Here is a 14,383-nt window from a genome sequence, read left to right on the forward strand (position 1 = left end):
AGATAAATAAATCATTAGGTGTTGGGGTATTTGGTTTTGCTATAGCAGTGTAATCTAGTCTAGTCTGACAAATGGAGATGATATATTCACTTGAAGGTTGTTGAGCTCATGAGAGAAGAATCAGTATAAAGGCAAGACTATGAGATCTACTTTTTTTGTTTTGTTTTTTTTTGGGGGGGGTGGTCTTTTTTTTAGGGCCACACCCAAAGCATATGGAGGTTCCCAGGATAGGGGCCAAATCAGAGCTGTAGCCGCTGGCCTACACCAAAGCTCACAGCAACACCAGATCCTTAACCCATTGCTCAAGGCCAGGAGTCGAACTGCGTCCTCATGTGTGCTAGTCAGATTCGTTTCTGCTGAGGCACAACAGGAACTCCAGATCTGCTTTTTTAAAGAAGCTGAAAATTGATGTGCCTTTCTTGTACTGATTCACTTCACAAACAGTGGACCAACCTCCAGACCTACTCAGGCTCCTGATAACCCAATATTTAAACCTGAATAAAAAAATAAACTTTGTCTACAAACAGTAAGTGCTGGAGAGGGTGTGGAGAAAAAGGAACCTATTACACTCTTGGGAATGTAAGTTGATGCAACCACTGTGGAAAACATTATGGAGATTCCTCAGAAAACTAAAAATGGAATTCCCATTTGACCCAGCAATCCCACTCCTGGGCATCTATCCAGAGAAAACCATGACTCGAAAAGACACGTGTACTCCAAGGTTCATCGCAGCACTATTTTCAATAACCAAGACATGGAAACAACCTAAATGTCCATCGACAGAGGAGTAGATAACAAAAATGTGGTACATATACACAATGGAATATTACTCAGCCATTAAAAGGAGAGTAATAATGGCATTTGGAGCAACATGGATGGACCTGGAAATTATCATGCCAAGTGAAGTCAGTCAGACAATGAGACACCAACATCATATGGTGTCACTTACATGTGGAATCTAAAAAAACGACACAGTGAACTTCTTTGCAGAACAGATACTGACTCACAGACTTTGAAAAACTTATGGCTTCCAAATGAGACTGGTTGGGGTGTAGGAGCATGCGCTGGGGTCTGGGATGGAAATGCTACAAAACTTGGTTGTGATGATTGTTGTACACCGATAGTTGAAATAAAATCCACTGAGAAATAAATAAATAAATAGATAGATAAATAAACTTTGCCCCCACAACTTGTAGGACTTGCGCAAAACAGTCTTGAGACTCAGTTAACTTGTCTGTAAAATGGGTCATGTAGAACTAGTACCCATAGGATTATTCTGAAAAAGACATTGAGCACTTAGCTCAAGGCCTGGCAGGTAGAGGTGCTTCACATGAGTTATTTGCCTCCCCTAGCCTTTATCTGGGACCAGTGTTTTTCACCACTGTCTGCACTTTAGAATCACTTGGGAAGCTTTGAAAAAAGATCAATACCTGTATCCCACCCTAAACCAAATAATCAGAATCTGTGGAGGTGAAGCTGAGGCATAGATTTTTTTTTTTTCTTTTTTTGTTTTTTAGGGCTGTACCCGCTGCATATTCAATTTCCCAGGCTAGGGGTCAAATTGAAGCTGTAGCCACCAGCCTCCACCACAGCCACACCAACATGGGATCCAACCTACACCACAGCTCACGGCAATGCCAGATCCTTAACCCACTGAGTCGAGTCCAGGTCTCGAACTCATGTCCTCATGGATGCAAGTCAGATTCGTTACCACTGAGCCACGACGGGAACTCCCTAGATTTTTTTTCATAGAGGGTTTTTTAAAAGCACCAGGTGATTCCGTTGTCTACCCGGGGTTGAGAACCATTGCCTTAGGCAATGTGTAAACAAACTATTTGATTACACATAATTTAAAATAAAGCCTTCCTAATGGAAAAAAAAAAGAAAGAAAATCTTCAAACAATACACAGGGTGACCACTTTTTCAGAGACTTGGAGCTTTCAAAAAAGCCTTATACATAAATGATAGACACAAAGAGTCAATAAGTAGTTACTGTGGATGCTCTCGGGGACTGACGGGCATTCCGATAAGCCCAGCGATGCTGCAATGAAATGGAAAGGCTCAGATACCATGTATGTTGTTTGTAGTGATGACTGGTCTTTGGTGTTGTGGGCTGAACTGGGTTTCTCTGAATTCATGGTAAAGTCGTAATCCCAGTACTCAGAATTTGTATCTAGAGATCGAGTCCTTTCAGAGGGAATTTAAAATAAGGTCATCAGGGCAGCCTAGTCCTGTGTACTTGGTGCCCTTATTAGAGAGAAATTTGAACACAGACATGTACAGGATCCATGTATCCATACAGACATCCATACGTGCCTTCACCTTCCACTAGTACCTTCATGGATACCAGTGGAAGGTAAAGTGAAGACACTGGGACAAGACAACCACCTGCAAATCAAAGAGAGAGACCTGAGATAAATGCTTCCCTCGCAGCTCTCAGAAGGTACTGACCCTGCTCACACCTTGATCTAGGACTTAGAGCCTCTGGGACTGTGAGAAAAATTAATTTCTGTGGTTTAAACCACTCAGTCTGTAGTACTGTATTTTTAAAATTATTATTATTATTCATTTGTCTTTTTGGGGTGCACCTGTAGCATATGGAGGTTCCCAGGCTAGAGAATTGGACCTGTTGCTGCTGGCCAACGTCACAGCCACAGCAATGCCAGATCCAAGGCGAGTCTGCAAACTACACCACAGATTGTGGCAACACTAGATCCTTAACCCACTGAGCAAGGTCAAGGATCAAACCCCCATCTTCATGGATACTAGTCAGGTTCTTAACCCACTGAGCCACAGCAGGAACTCCTGTAGTACCATATTACAGCAGCCCTGGCAAACTAATAGACCTGTGTTTCAGCTAAAGCATGTAATAGGTTTTGGGTGAGTGGGTGGGAGAAATAGCCACCTTGCATCTGTTTCATTATGAGATGTTCAGAGAGACAGGTTTTTGTAAGGCCCTTGAAGTTGAGTACAAACACTGTGTGATAGGAAGGTGATTTAAAAGGCTGCCTGGGTCCAGGAAATATCAATCATTGTGTCTTCTGGCTCACAGCCATCTCCTGAAGGGACTGCTCTTGCTCACAGCCTCTGCTGCCCACAGAAAGCTGCCCTTTCCCCCTTCCAATACTGCCCACCCCTCCTGCCAGGGCAGATTGAACTAAGCTGACCTTTCAAGAAAAGATGTGCTGGACCAGTCACATTCTCTGTTTAGATTTTGGAACTGGAACACTGAGAACCAGGCCATTCAGCTGTAATGAACAGAGCTGAACAGTCACTTTGGACTCCTTGGCTAAGACCGCTTGGCTGGGCCATGTTCTAGAGGAGTCTTAAAAGGCAAAGCTGAAGGAGGAGAGAGGACAGAGTTGACATGCAGGGACAAGCTGTAGAGGTGACTTCGTACTGGCGCTAGCTTGAGTGGGTTTCTGCATGGAGAGTGTTAACTGGCACATCATGAAATCAAGAATGAGAACCTTGAGGCCAAAGTCCTGCCCTGAGGGGCCACCAAAACAATCAGCCTAATCTCTCTTCATGCAGAAGCAGAAGATGTTCAGGCTGGAAAGATCCTAGAAGACAATACCAGCAGCATCTCTGCTAATACCATCTGAGAAATTAAGATAAGTCAGGCCCTTGATAGTATGAATTATCAAGCCTTGGAGATAGGGTACAGTTGATGGGTAAAAACAGAGAGGTTAAAAAACCTGCCTTTAGGAGTTCCCATTGTGGCTCAGAAGTAATGAACCTGACTAGTATCCTTGAGGACACAGGTTCAATCCCTAGCCCTGCCCAGTGGGTTTAAGGATCCAGCATTGCCATGAGTTGTGGTATAGGCTAAAAATGTGGCTCAGATCTGGCATTGCTGTGGCTGTGGGACCCCCTTAGCCTGGGAACTTCCATATGCCATGGGCATGGCCCTAAAAAGAACAAACAAACCTGCCTTTAGTCATATAATTATCGTGGCACTCAATTACACATATAGCCATGATTATTCACCCTTCCTGTATCCTTACCCTTTGCAGTGTGACTTTATAGCTGCTCCCATCAAGAGGTGGAATCTGGGAGTTCCCGTTGTGGTTCGGCGTTTTAAGAATACAACATAGTGGCTGCCCGTGAGAATTTGAGTTCCATCCCTGGTGGGTTAAGGATCCGGAATTATTGTAAGCTACAGCCTAGGACAAAGATGTGGCTCGGATCTGGTGTTGCCGTGGCTGTGATGTAGACTGAAGCAGCAGCTCTGATTCAACCCTAGCCTGGAGAATTTCCATTCGCCACAGGTTCAGCCTTTAAAAAAAAATAAATAAATCGTGGTGGGGTGGGTGTGGAATCTGGGCTAGCCCTGTGACTTGCTTTGGCCAGTAAAATGTGGGCATAAATGACATTATCAGTGCTTAAGCTAGATTTCAAGAGGTCTTAAATACTGCTTCTTGATTTCTTAGACCCTTATGTGTGTGTGTGAAGGAGTCCAGGCTATTCCACTAATAAAGATGAGACACATGTGGCCCAGTAAACCCTGTGATCAATGGCCAACCACTGAAGGTGGACTGAAGCCATCCTAGATGAGTCAGCCCCTAGATGACCCACTGACACTCAGCCAACTGCCATTCTGGACCAGGCAGTTCCCAGACAACCCACCTGCTGACCACAGATGTATGAGTGAGTGCAGCCAAGATCAGCAGAACCACCCAGCCAACTCACAGAGTTAGGAGCTAAGTTTTAAGAGCTACTTTGGCCTTTTTTTTTTTTTTTTTTTGCTTTTTTTGCTTTTTAGGGCTGCACTCACTGCACATGGAGGTTCCCAGGTTAGGAGTAGAATCCAAGCTACAGCTATAGCAATGCAGGATCCGAGCTGTGTCTGCTACCTACACAACAGCTCACAGCAACGCCAGGTCCTTAATCCACTGAGCAAGGCCAGGGATGGAACCTGCAACCTCATGACACCTAGTCGGATTCACTTCCGCTGTGCCATGATGGGAACTCTGAGAGCTACTTAGGCTCTTAAGCCACTAAAGTTTGCTGGGTTTGTTATGCAGCAACAATTGCTGAAGCTGAGAGTCTGGGCTGGGAACAGAAGACCATCTGACTTCCACACCAGTGAATGCTCTCGAATCCTGTGCATCCTGTAGCTTGGCCAATCCATATCTTCTTTCTGAGACACTGCAAGTGTAGCATCTTCATTAGAGTAGAATTGGTCTGGGTGAATTCAAAACCCAGTTTTTGCCACAGGTTTCTGGGCAACTGATTGAGCAGGTTAACTTCAAACCTCAGCTTCCTCATTATGTTAACTGCAAACAATACCAACTACTTCACAGAGACACCAGGAAAGTAAAATGAGATCATACATCTGAAGTGTCCAGGAGTTCCTATTGTGGCTCAGCATTTTAAGAACCCAACACAGTGTCTATGAGGGTGCCGGTTTGATCCCTGGCCTCGCTCAGTGGGTTAAGGATCCAGAATTGCCAGAAACTGTGGCACACGTCGGTCACAGATGTGGCTTGGATCCAGCATTGCTGTGGCTGTGGTGTAGGCTAGCAGCTGCAGCTCTGATTGGACCCCAGCCCAAGAATTTCCATATGATGCTCGTGTGGCTGTAAAAAGAAAAATAAATAAATAAATAAATAAATAAGATAGAAAATTCCAGAGTTTAGAGAGCGATGAAGTTTCCCAGAGGATGGAAGTTTGCAGTGGGTCCAAAAGTTCTTGATAACTGAAATAGAACTTCGCTTTCAGGGTTGGTGTTCAACCACCTGATAATACTAGGAATGGATATCTCTTCTTAGAGATATTGACTTTTTACATAGCTTGTAACCCTTAGTTTTACAAGAATGCAGTAAGTTCCCAATGAAGGCATTTTTCTAGATCAATATTTCTCAAAGTGAAGCCTACAGGTTACTCTCATAGGGTCATCAGCTGCCTGTCAAATGCAGATTCATGACCTCATCCCAGACCCACTGAGTGAGACCCTTCTGGGGAGCAAGGTGAGAGAATTTACTTTTTATTTATTTATTTATTTTTGGCTGCACTCGTGGCATGCAGAAGTTCTGGGGCCAGGGGATCGAACCCATGCCACAACAGTGACCCAAGTCTCTGCAGTGAGAACATCAGATCTTTAACCTGCTGTCCTACAAGGGAACTCATGAGAATTAAAAATTTTTTTTTTTTTTTGTCTTCTGTCTTTTTGGGGCCACGCCTGTGGCATATGGAGAATCCCAGGCTAGGGGTTGAATCAGAACTGTAGCCACCGGCCAATGCCACAGCCACAGCAATGCCGGATCCGAGATACGTCTGTGACCAATAGCGAAGCTCACGGCAACGCCGGATCCTTAACCCACTGAGCAAGGCCAGGGATCGAACCTGAGTCCCTCAGGGATAGAACCTGAGTCCCTCAGGGATACTAGTAGGGTTCGTTAACCACTGAGCTATGACAGAAATTCTGAGAATTTACATTTTTTAAAAAAGTTTCCCAATACTTTTCATGCACATTAAAGTTCCTCTGATAAGACTTTAAAACATAGGGAAGCATTGTGTTTTCTCACTCTAGTGTTGCTTTCTAGCTGGGTGTTCCCACGGGGTTGCGTCCTAAGATTTTAGGTCCAAAAAGGTGTATTTTTTGTTCAGAAGTACTGCTGACATAACCACTAACTTTATGGTGGAAATAGAGTACTCACCAATGAACGAACCAACCCAGATGACACCATGATTTTTTTTAAGTGTATCAACATATTATTACTTGAATAAATACTGGGAAATCAATTTTTCCTGTTTTTCTTGTTTTGTGTCTATAATCCTTAGTCCTTTATATACAGACTTATGCTAGATACAGAAATAGGGGAGGGGTGGAGTGGGAGGGGCATTTATGAAAATATTAATTTTTTTACTGTTGTTATCCATGGCATTATTATTTTCACAAAGCAGCCACTAAGAGGAATAGGAAATGACCTAAACTGACTTTGAAAGTTTGTTCAGTCTGGACTAGCTTTAAGCAGGAACATTTTTGTTCACCTTCTGAAATAGCCATTAGAATTGTGGGAGTATTTTACTAGGGCTAAATTCTCAAGTTCACTGATCTCTAGTTAAAAGTGTAAAGTATCTTAGTTTGATGTCTTTTTGGCCAATGTGTTTCATGGTCTCATGTTTTTAGAAGACTTTTTCACCAAAAGTAGAAAAAGGAAAAATAATAACAGAAGGAAACTACTTCAAAAAGTGGTATTGGAAGTCTATTCCTCTTCAGATGACACCAGGGCTTAGAACCTTTGATTCAAAGCTCTTTATTTCCTACAAATATATTTTTTTCACTGTTCCAAGGGTGGAAGAGGCTCTGAATAGCAAAAATTCTTTGCTTTTGAAAACCTGCTGGACAACTTCTCATCTCTAACAGTACTCAAGTTTTTCCATACCAGACTGTGTATGACAAATCACAAAACATATGCATAAAAAAAAATCTAGACTCTTCTAATTGTGCCAATCCGTGGGTAAAAACTTACTTCTAGAGCCACACAGCTGTTGAAATCAGTCATATTTACAATTTTTACAAATGAGTTTATTTTAATAAAAACAAGTTACTCTGTGAACATGATCTCTAAACAGATTTATGTGGGCTGGCACAATCTGCTATGCTAAACATATATTCATATTGCTTAGGTCTGCAATCACTTTTTTTTTTTTTTTGAGTAGTGATGATAACACTCTTGCTTTGTACAAGGATACCAAATAATTGGCAGCTATTCAGCTAAGGACACTATTCTCAGCACTGAGCTATTGAAATTGTTTTCCTGGACAGAATTGCCCTCTGGACATGGCCCTAAAGTGGGAGGACTCTGAGCTGCTGGCATTGGGCAGTGAACCAGGCAGACAGCTTAAAGAGAAGAGGAGGTGACTATAAACTGATGCTAAAGAAGAGGAGGAGGATGGGTGGGAGAAAAGGAAAAAAAGGGAGGGAGGGAGGAAGGAAGGAAGGAAGGGAGAGATGAGAGAGGAAGAGAAAAGGAGAGAGAAAGAGAGGAAAGTGAGACTCATGTTCATTAGTCCATACCCTTAAAAGGGTCTCTAGCTATCCTTGATCTTTCTGACTGCTCACCTTGCTTGATTTTTATTTTTTAAGGGCCGCACCTGCCGCATATGAAATTCCCAGGCTAGGGGTCCCATCAGAGCTACAGCTGCTGGTCTACCCACAGCCACAACAACTTGGGATAGGAATGCATCTGCGACCTACACCACAGCTCACAGCAACGTTGAATCCTTAACTCACTGAGACGAGGCCAGGATCGACCCCACATCCTCATGGATACTAGTCAGGTTGGTAATCCTTTGAGCCACAGTGGAAGCTCCCTTGCTTGATGTTTTCATGCTCCTGTTTTTTTGCTTGGTTACTAGACTGTAATCTCCTTGAAGACAGAAATATTGCCTGACTCAGCTTTGAATCTTCCACAGTACCTGGAATTCACTTATGCTCAAAAACCTAGTCGTTAAAGGCATGAACAAAAAAAGTGAATTTCTGTATCAGAAGCTTTTCCTTTCCTCAGAGATAAATCTTAGGCAGTTTTCAGTGGGCACAGTACTGCCCCCTAGGGGGCGTGCTGAAATTTTGTTGGGGCTGTTTTGGACTGTAATGATATTGGTGCCAGAGTTTTTCCATAGTGGAAAATGTATTTTATTAGTATTTTTTATATTAGTTTAATATTTTAGAATAAATTACTTTCACTTATTTCACCTTTATGTTATCAGAACATTACAGTAGTTTCTTGTGGATAGTTTACATTATCAATGAATTTAATTCCAGGAGAGTTAAAGTGGTGTTAAAGTTTTGTTGTATACACAGGGTGTTGAGCATGGCAGGACTGAGCACCTATGTTTGCAAGATTAAGCTTTGCTTGCTTCTGCTTCCACAAGTTCTAGTACTCTAAGATAAAACAAACAAATAAAAGAAGCCGATGTGCACTGATTTCAACCATCAGGCTTTCACTTTAAGCAACTGCATGTTTTAGGATTAATGTGGCTCAGTGGAGCGCTGCTGTTAAAGCGCAGAGGGTCCATGCCCGGGGTGGGGGCGGGGAATGAACATCAAGGCGCCGGAAAGTTCCCACAGGTCCTGGCCGGAGATTCTGTGAAGAGTAGCTTGGAAGGTGATTTGTTTCCCTTTGCTTTGGTCTGTACTATTTTCCTTGTAAAAAATGATGTGGGGAGGGGAGAAGGGACGAAGAGAAATGGGGAGGGGTAGTTTTTCCCAAAGCCTGGGTCCTTAGCCGGCCTCCTTTGCAGGGCTGGTTCACATTGAAGCTGTTCAATATTTGACGACCACGGCTTGAAAAGAAAGCCCCCCACAAGAGTGACTCGTGAGGGGGAGAGGGAGGGCTTTCGGGGAGCAAAGGGTGGCTCCGTCTTGCCCCGCGGTTCAAAGTGAGGTTGGATCGAACTTTTGGTATCAGCGGGTGGAGGGACGGCTTTTGATGTTGTTGGAGTTGGAGGCAAGAGGTGGCAGGGCGGCAGCTGACAGGGGGTGGAGCTTCGGGCTAGAATCCCGAAGGGTTTCAGAAAGACCCGACTTCTATTGACAGTAGGAGGGGCTCCCGACGAAAGGGGCGGAGCTTGGACAGTACTGCCACCAAATGGGACTTATGACAAGGGGCGTTTCTCGGGATCCAGCGGTGACTTTAGGAAGAAGGAGCGCCCGGGGGCGGGGCCACAACTGACAGAAGGCGGGGCTGCCTTCTGGATTGACCTGAGTGAAGAAAAGGCTTCTACCGATAGCGGGCGGAGCTAACACCAGCAAGGGGCGTGGCCGCTTCGAGACTTGGAAAAGGCGGGGCTTCTGTTGACAGAGGGGCGGGGCGGCCCCCTACCTCTCGCCCTGCGCCAATCCGGGGGTGGAGGCCAGGGTCGAACCCCAGGGGAGCAGCAGGGTCTGCGAGTGGAAAGCGTGGCGCAGAGCGGGGTGGGGGCGCGCGGAGGGCGCGCGCGCGGGAGGGCCCCGCCTCGGCCGGCTCTTCCCCTCCCCCGCTCTCGCCCCGGGTCGGCCGCTGGGGCGCGCGCCTCGCCTAGCACCCCCACCCCAGACTTTACGTTCCACCGAGTCTGCGGATCTGCTGAAGCCGTGAGCCGGACCGCCGAGCGGTTCCGGGTGTAGGGTTCACAGGTCAGAGTTGACTCCTTGAAAAGTGCAGCCGGTTTGAAATGCAAGATGGCGGCGGCGGGGCGCTGAGAGGCGCGGCGGCCCCTGCAGGTAGCGGTGCGAGCGGGCTTCGCGACGAGCGGCCCCGGGCGTCCGGGGCTGCGGGTAGGAACCCGCGGCGCAGAGCCCGCGGCCAGTGCGGCGGGCCGGGAAAGCGCGCTGCGCGCGGGCTGGTTGGACGAGGGCGGCCCTAGGGCAGAGACCCCGGGGGGCTGAGCGCGCTCCGCGCCGCGAGTGGCCGGGCTGACCGGCTCGGGGCTTCCGAGGGGGAGGGACCTGGCCTGCCTGGGCCGGGATCGCCGCCGGGGGACAGACCCTGAGCCTCTTTTGCATTCTCGGGTCTCTGCGGCCGCGGAAGGGTCTGAGGGTGGGCTTGTACGGGAAATCTCAGCACCCCTCTCCTCCCCCCCCCCCCCCCCCCCGGCTACGAGAGGACCGAGCAACTTGAGATTATTGAAGGGAGTGAGGACCGGGTCTCCCTAGGGGGGTGGGGGGGACGGGGCCGCAGGGACGGAGCGCACCAGCAATGTCGAGGGTCCCTGGGGAGGAGATCGGGAGCCGGGCCCTGCCCTGCGGGGGCGAGTGGCCTCGTGGGGACTCTGTCTCCCTGAGAGTCTGGGGAGTCATCTCTTGCTGGAGCTGAGCGCACTGGCATTGCGGTTGGAGCTCGGAGAAACCCGTCTGGGAAAGGCTGTACCTCCACTTCAGGAGAGGCTGGGCACCCATTTCGGGGCGAGTCTCAGAGTTGAGACCTTAAGAACTATATAAGGTTTTGAAGAAGCCCTGGAACTTTGGGAGAAGTTGATTCAAGAGAATGTAAATATTATCGGTCCCTTTAAGGAGGAAGATGAGGAGGCTGACCGGGGACCACTCCAAGCCTTAGGGCCTAAAGGGAACGGTTTCCAGATCTTTCCGAGGAGTGAAGGGCTAGGAGGGAGCTGTGAGAGAAAGGGGGTCTCATGGTAGGAAAGAAGAGCCCTGGCTGATGCCCTTTCCGTGTGTGTGTTTACTCCAAAGTTCTAGGGAAAGGGACTTGAAATTCTTTGTTTCAATTCGACATCCCAGCTCTCCCCTCCGTGGGTAACAGCAAAGAAAATGCAAAACCCGGGAGAAAAAAAAGGTTCCCTTTGATATCCTTAGTTTAGGGTAGTGAAGGATCAAGCTCCCTGGCCCTGGGGTAGAAGAATTAGGAAGCGGGAAAGGGGATGGATAGAGGAGGGATGGGGGAAGAGACTGGGAAGAGCGGGAATTCCACAGCGCTTTTCTATCATTTCACCCCAGCTCTAAAGAAAAACGTGCGAAGAGGCTTATCTTTGCGGGGGGTGGGGGAAATGTCAGGAAAGCTAACTGAGAATTTATAATGTGATTAGGTTGGGATTCCATGTAACTTGAAAGGAAGATGCAGTTGTCTTGGAGAGTAAGAGGGCAGAAAAGGGAAAATCACAAGATTGGGAAATAGAGTGGTTCTCAGTTAGGGAGGAAGAAGCAGCTTTCTCCCAGGAATTGTGACTATTCACTGGGTTGGAGTGTATGTGTGTACATGACCTACATGAATTAACCTTAAGATTTGCTGATCTTGGTCCTTGTTTTTCAGCCTTTGTCTGGAAGCTTTAACTTGTGTTATATGGTGCTACGTGAATTATCCCTGCTTCTAAAAAATTATCCTGAAAAAGTCGTTTGTTTTTTATGCCAGCAGTGAGGATGAGCAGGATTTGGTTTTAACAGGGATATTGGCCCTAGAATATCGATAGCTTTTTAAACAATTTCTTAAGTAGCAATTCTGACTCTTGATTTTTAAGCAAAAGAAATGTGAGAGCTGCCAAGAACAATAATGCTGTAACAGGATATAAAAGAAAAAAGGCTTTCGTGAATATTTTTCCCTCTTAGTTTTTCCCTCCGTACTCTAAGTGTTTTAGGGCTAAGCAGACTAATTTTGGGAAAAATAAGATGTAAAATTTTGGATCCTTGCAGTATAGAAATGGTAGCATTTTATCAATGACTTTTGTGGAAGGATCTTTTCAAATGGTTTATTTAGTGATCAGATTAAAATAAGAAAAAAAGAAAGTGAGATTTGGGTAACCCATGACAGCTATGACTCATACAGATTTCTTGAACCATTCTAGTATTTTTAAAAAGAGCTTTAATGTCTTCAATAGAAATATTTTAAAAAACACATTTCAAGTATAAACTAGTTTAGAGCTGCTGTTTGGAACATTATTATTCATGCATGCTGTTCTTTGGTTTCCCCAAAGTGCACGTAGGTCTAGTTTTACATTCAATTCTGAACAGATTAGGCTGGGTGAACCAGAAAGGCATTGATGCCAGATGGTTTGAAAATATGCTAAGGCTGAAAACATAAAGTGCCTGTGCTGGTGAAAACTCATTAGTAGATGTCGCTCCCTTATAGTGAGCTGAGCTGATTATTTCACTGGATTGGAGAACAATTCATGAATGTTGTGGCAGTTGTTTCACCTTTAATGATACTTGTATTATAAGTTCTTTTTTCCATTAAGTATGAAAAAAAGTTTTACAGTTTATGAATGAACTTGATAGCATGCTGGGGTGGCTCATTTTGTTTCTATATTTCACATTGAGACTGAAAGGTGATGTTATGATGCACTATACATTTTCTTTCTTGCTACATGGGCACAAAAATGTGATATTTGGAACTTGGTTTGCTTTAAATTATCTCTTTATACTTAAATGGAATGCTCTTAAAATTGCTAAAATGATTACAAGTATAGCTGAGGAAATAACCTTTTTATGTGCATTGCAGCATTGTAGATTTGGGCTCAAAAGACTGTACTTATTTGAATACTAACAATGATGAACAGTTCAGTGCCTAAGCTAGTTTTTAATCTAATATCATATTCAATCAGTTCAGGGAGGAGTCCGGAAATATCTGTTGCACTGCTTGTGGTAATAGCTCACTTTTACATGGCAATTTTTTCTAACTCAAAATCCTTTTAAATCGTCCTGTGTTATTTCAAAAGTAATTTCAATTATGTTCATTTGAAGGGAAAAACCATGGTACTAGCCTTTGAATAATAGCTGATACTTCTATAATATTATTGTGTCCTTGTTGCTCTGATGTGATTGTAGTCATGAGTAACCAGATTTGTGTGACTAAAGCTGCTGATTTAGATTACGAGACAGCATGTACATTTGTGTTTACGTTTTGGAAATCTGTATTTTATAAAGTTGTTTTAAACTGATACTTAGGTAAATTTTTATGTAGTTGTCAGGTTTTGGTGTTAAAGGAACTTAATCTTTGCAGTTTCTATAATCAGTATCCCATAATATATTTAAAAGGTATAAAGATGGCCTTATATACCTTCGTTTTAAAGAAATATGATGATGTACTTTGGGGGAAAAAAGCATATATGAGCAGTTTAGGAGTAACATTTATTCAGGCAGTGAAATTTGAGTAAATCATTTTTATGCAGGATTTTTGTTTTCAGTTTTTAGATTTAAATTTTTAGAAATCATCAAAGCTTATCTAAAAATTAAAACATTAAAGTGGTAGAAATATATACATATTTATCATTTAAAATAAAATAACTTCGTCATTAAATTTTAGTGATTTCATATTTCTCTTAGGATTTGACTCCTTTTTCCCCTTTCTTAAAAGTCTTTCTCTTTTTTTGGTTACTGTAGGGAATGCAGGAAGATAAGATTTTGATATTTTTAAGCACTTCACTCATAGTTATGTTTTTGTTTTTACTAAATAAATAAAAGTTCATTCCCTTTTACCTTCCAATATTGTAAAAGAGAAGTTTGTTAAAACTTGGCTGGGCTTGGCTGTACTTAGGAGTGGAGGGTTGGTGAAAAGTGAACAATTTCTCTTTATTACTAGGATAAGATTATTTATATCAGAAGTTAGTTCTATATGAAACACCCCTTAAATATATGATATATTAATGATTCATCTTGAGGCCGAAGTCAGAGAAAGCATGTGTCTGTTGGGGTGGGGGATATAAATTATAATTGATTAATGACTACCTGTTAAAGCATTGCTTATCATGCTCAAAGGTATGAAATGAAAAATAAAATTGAGTTCCCATCGTGGGGCAGTGGTTAACGAATCCGACTAGGAACCATGAGGTTGCGGGTTCGGTCCCTGCCCTTGTTCAGTGGGTTAACGATCCGGCGTTGCCGTGAGCTGTGGTGTAGGTCGCAGACGTGGCTCGGATCCCACGTTGCTGTGCCTGTTGCTGTGGC

The 14,383-nt window shown here is 44.2% G+C and overlaps 1 protein-coding gene across 3 annotated transcripts in view; it reads left to right on the plus strand.

The window, feature by feature from the left end:
* Positions 1-9,986: 9,986 nt before the first annotated feature.
* The window catches only part of ZHX1 (zinc fingers and homeoboxes 1), a 34,127-nt gene continuing 29,730 nt past the window's right edge, over positions 9,987-14,383 (plus strand). For 2 of the 3 annotated variants that reach the window (XM_047783317.1, XM_047783315.1), the window contains exon 1: positions 10,084-10,213. The gene's annotated coding sequence lies outside the window, so the exon portion shown is untranslated. Of the gene's footprint in view, positions 10,214-14,383 lie in introns of all 3 variants that reach the window. The other variant, XM_047783316.1, reaches the window with a different exon arrangement.

This window comes from Phacochoerus africanus, chromosome 6, assembly GCF_016906955.1.
Source record: "Phacochoerus africanus isolate WHEZ1 chromosome 6, ROS_Pafr_v1, whole genome shotgun sequence".
In the NCBI taxonomy this organism is placed as follows: Eukaryota; Metazoa; Chordata; class Mammalia; order Artiodactyla; family Suidae; genus Phacochoerus; species Phacochoerus africanus.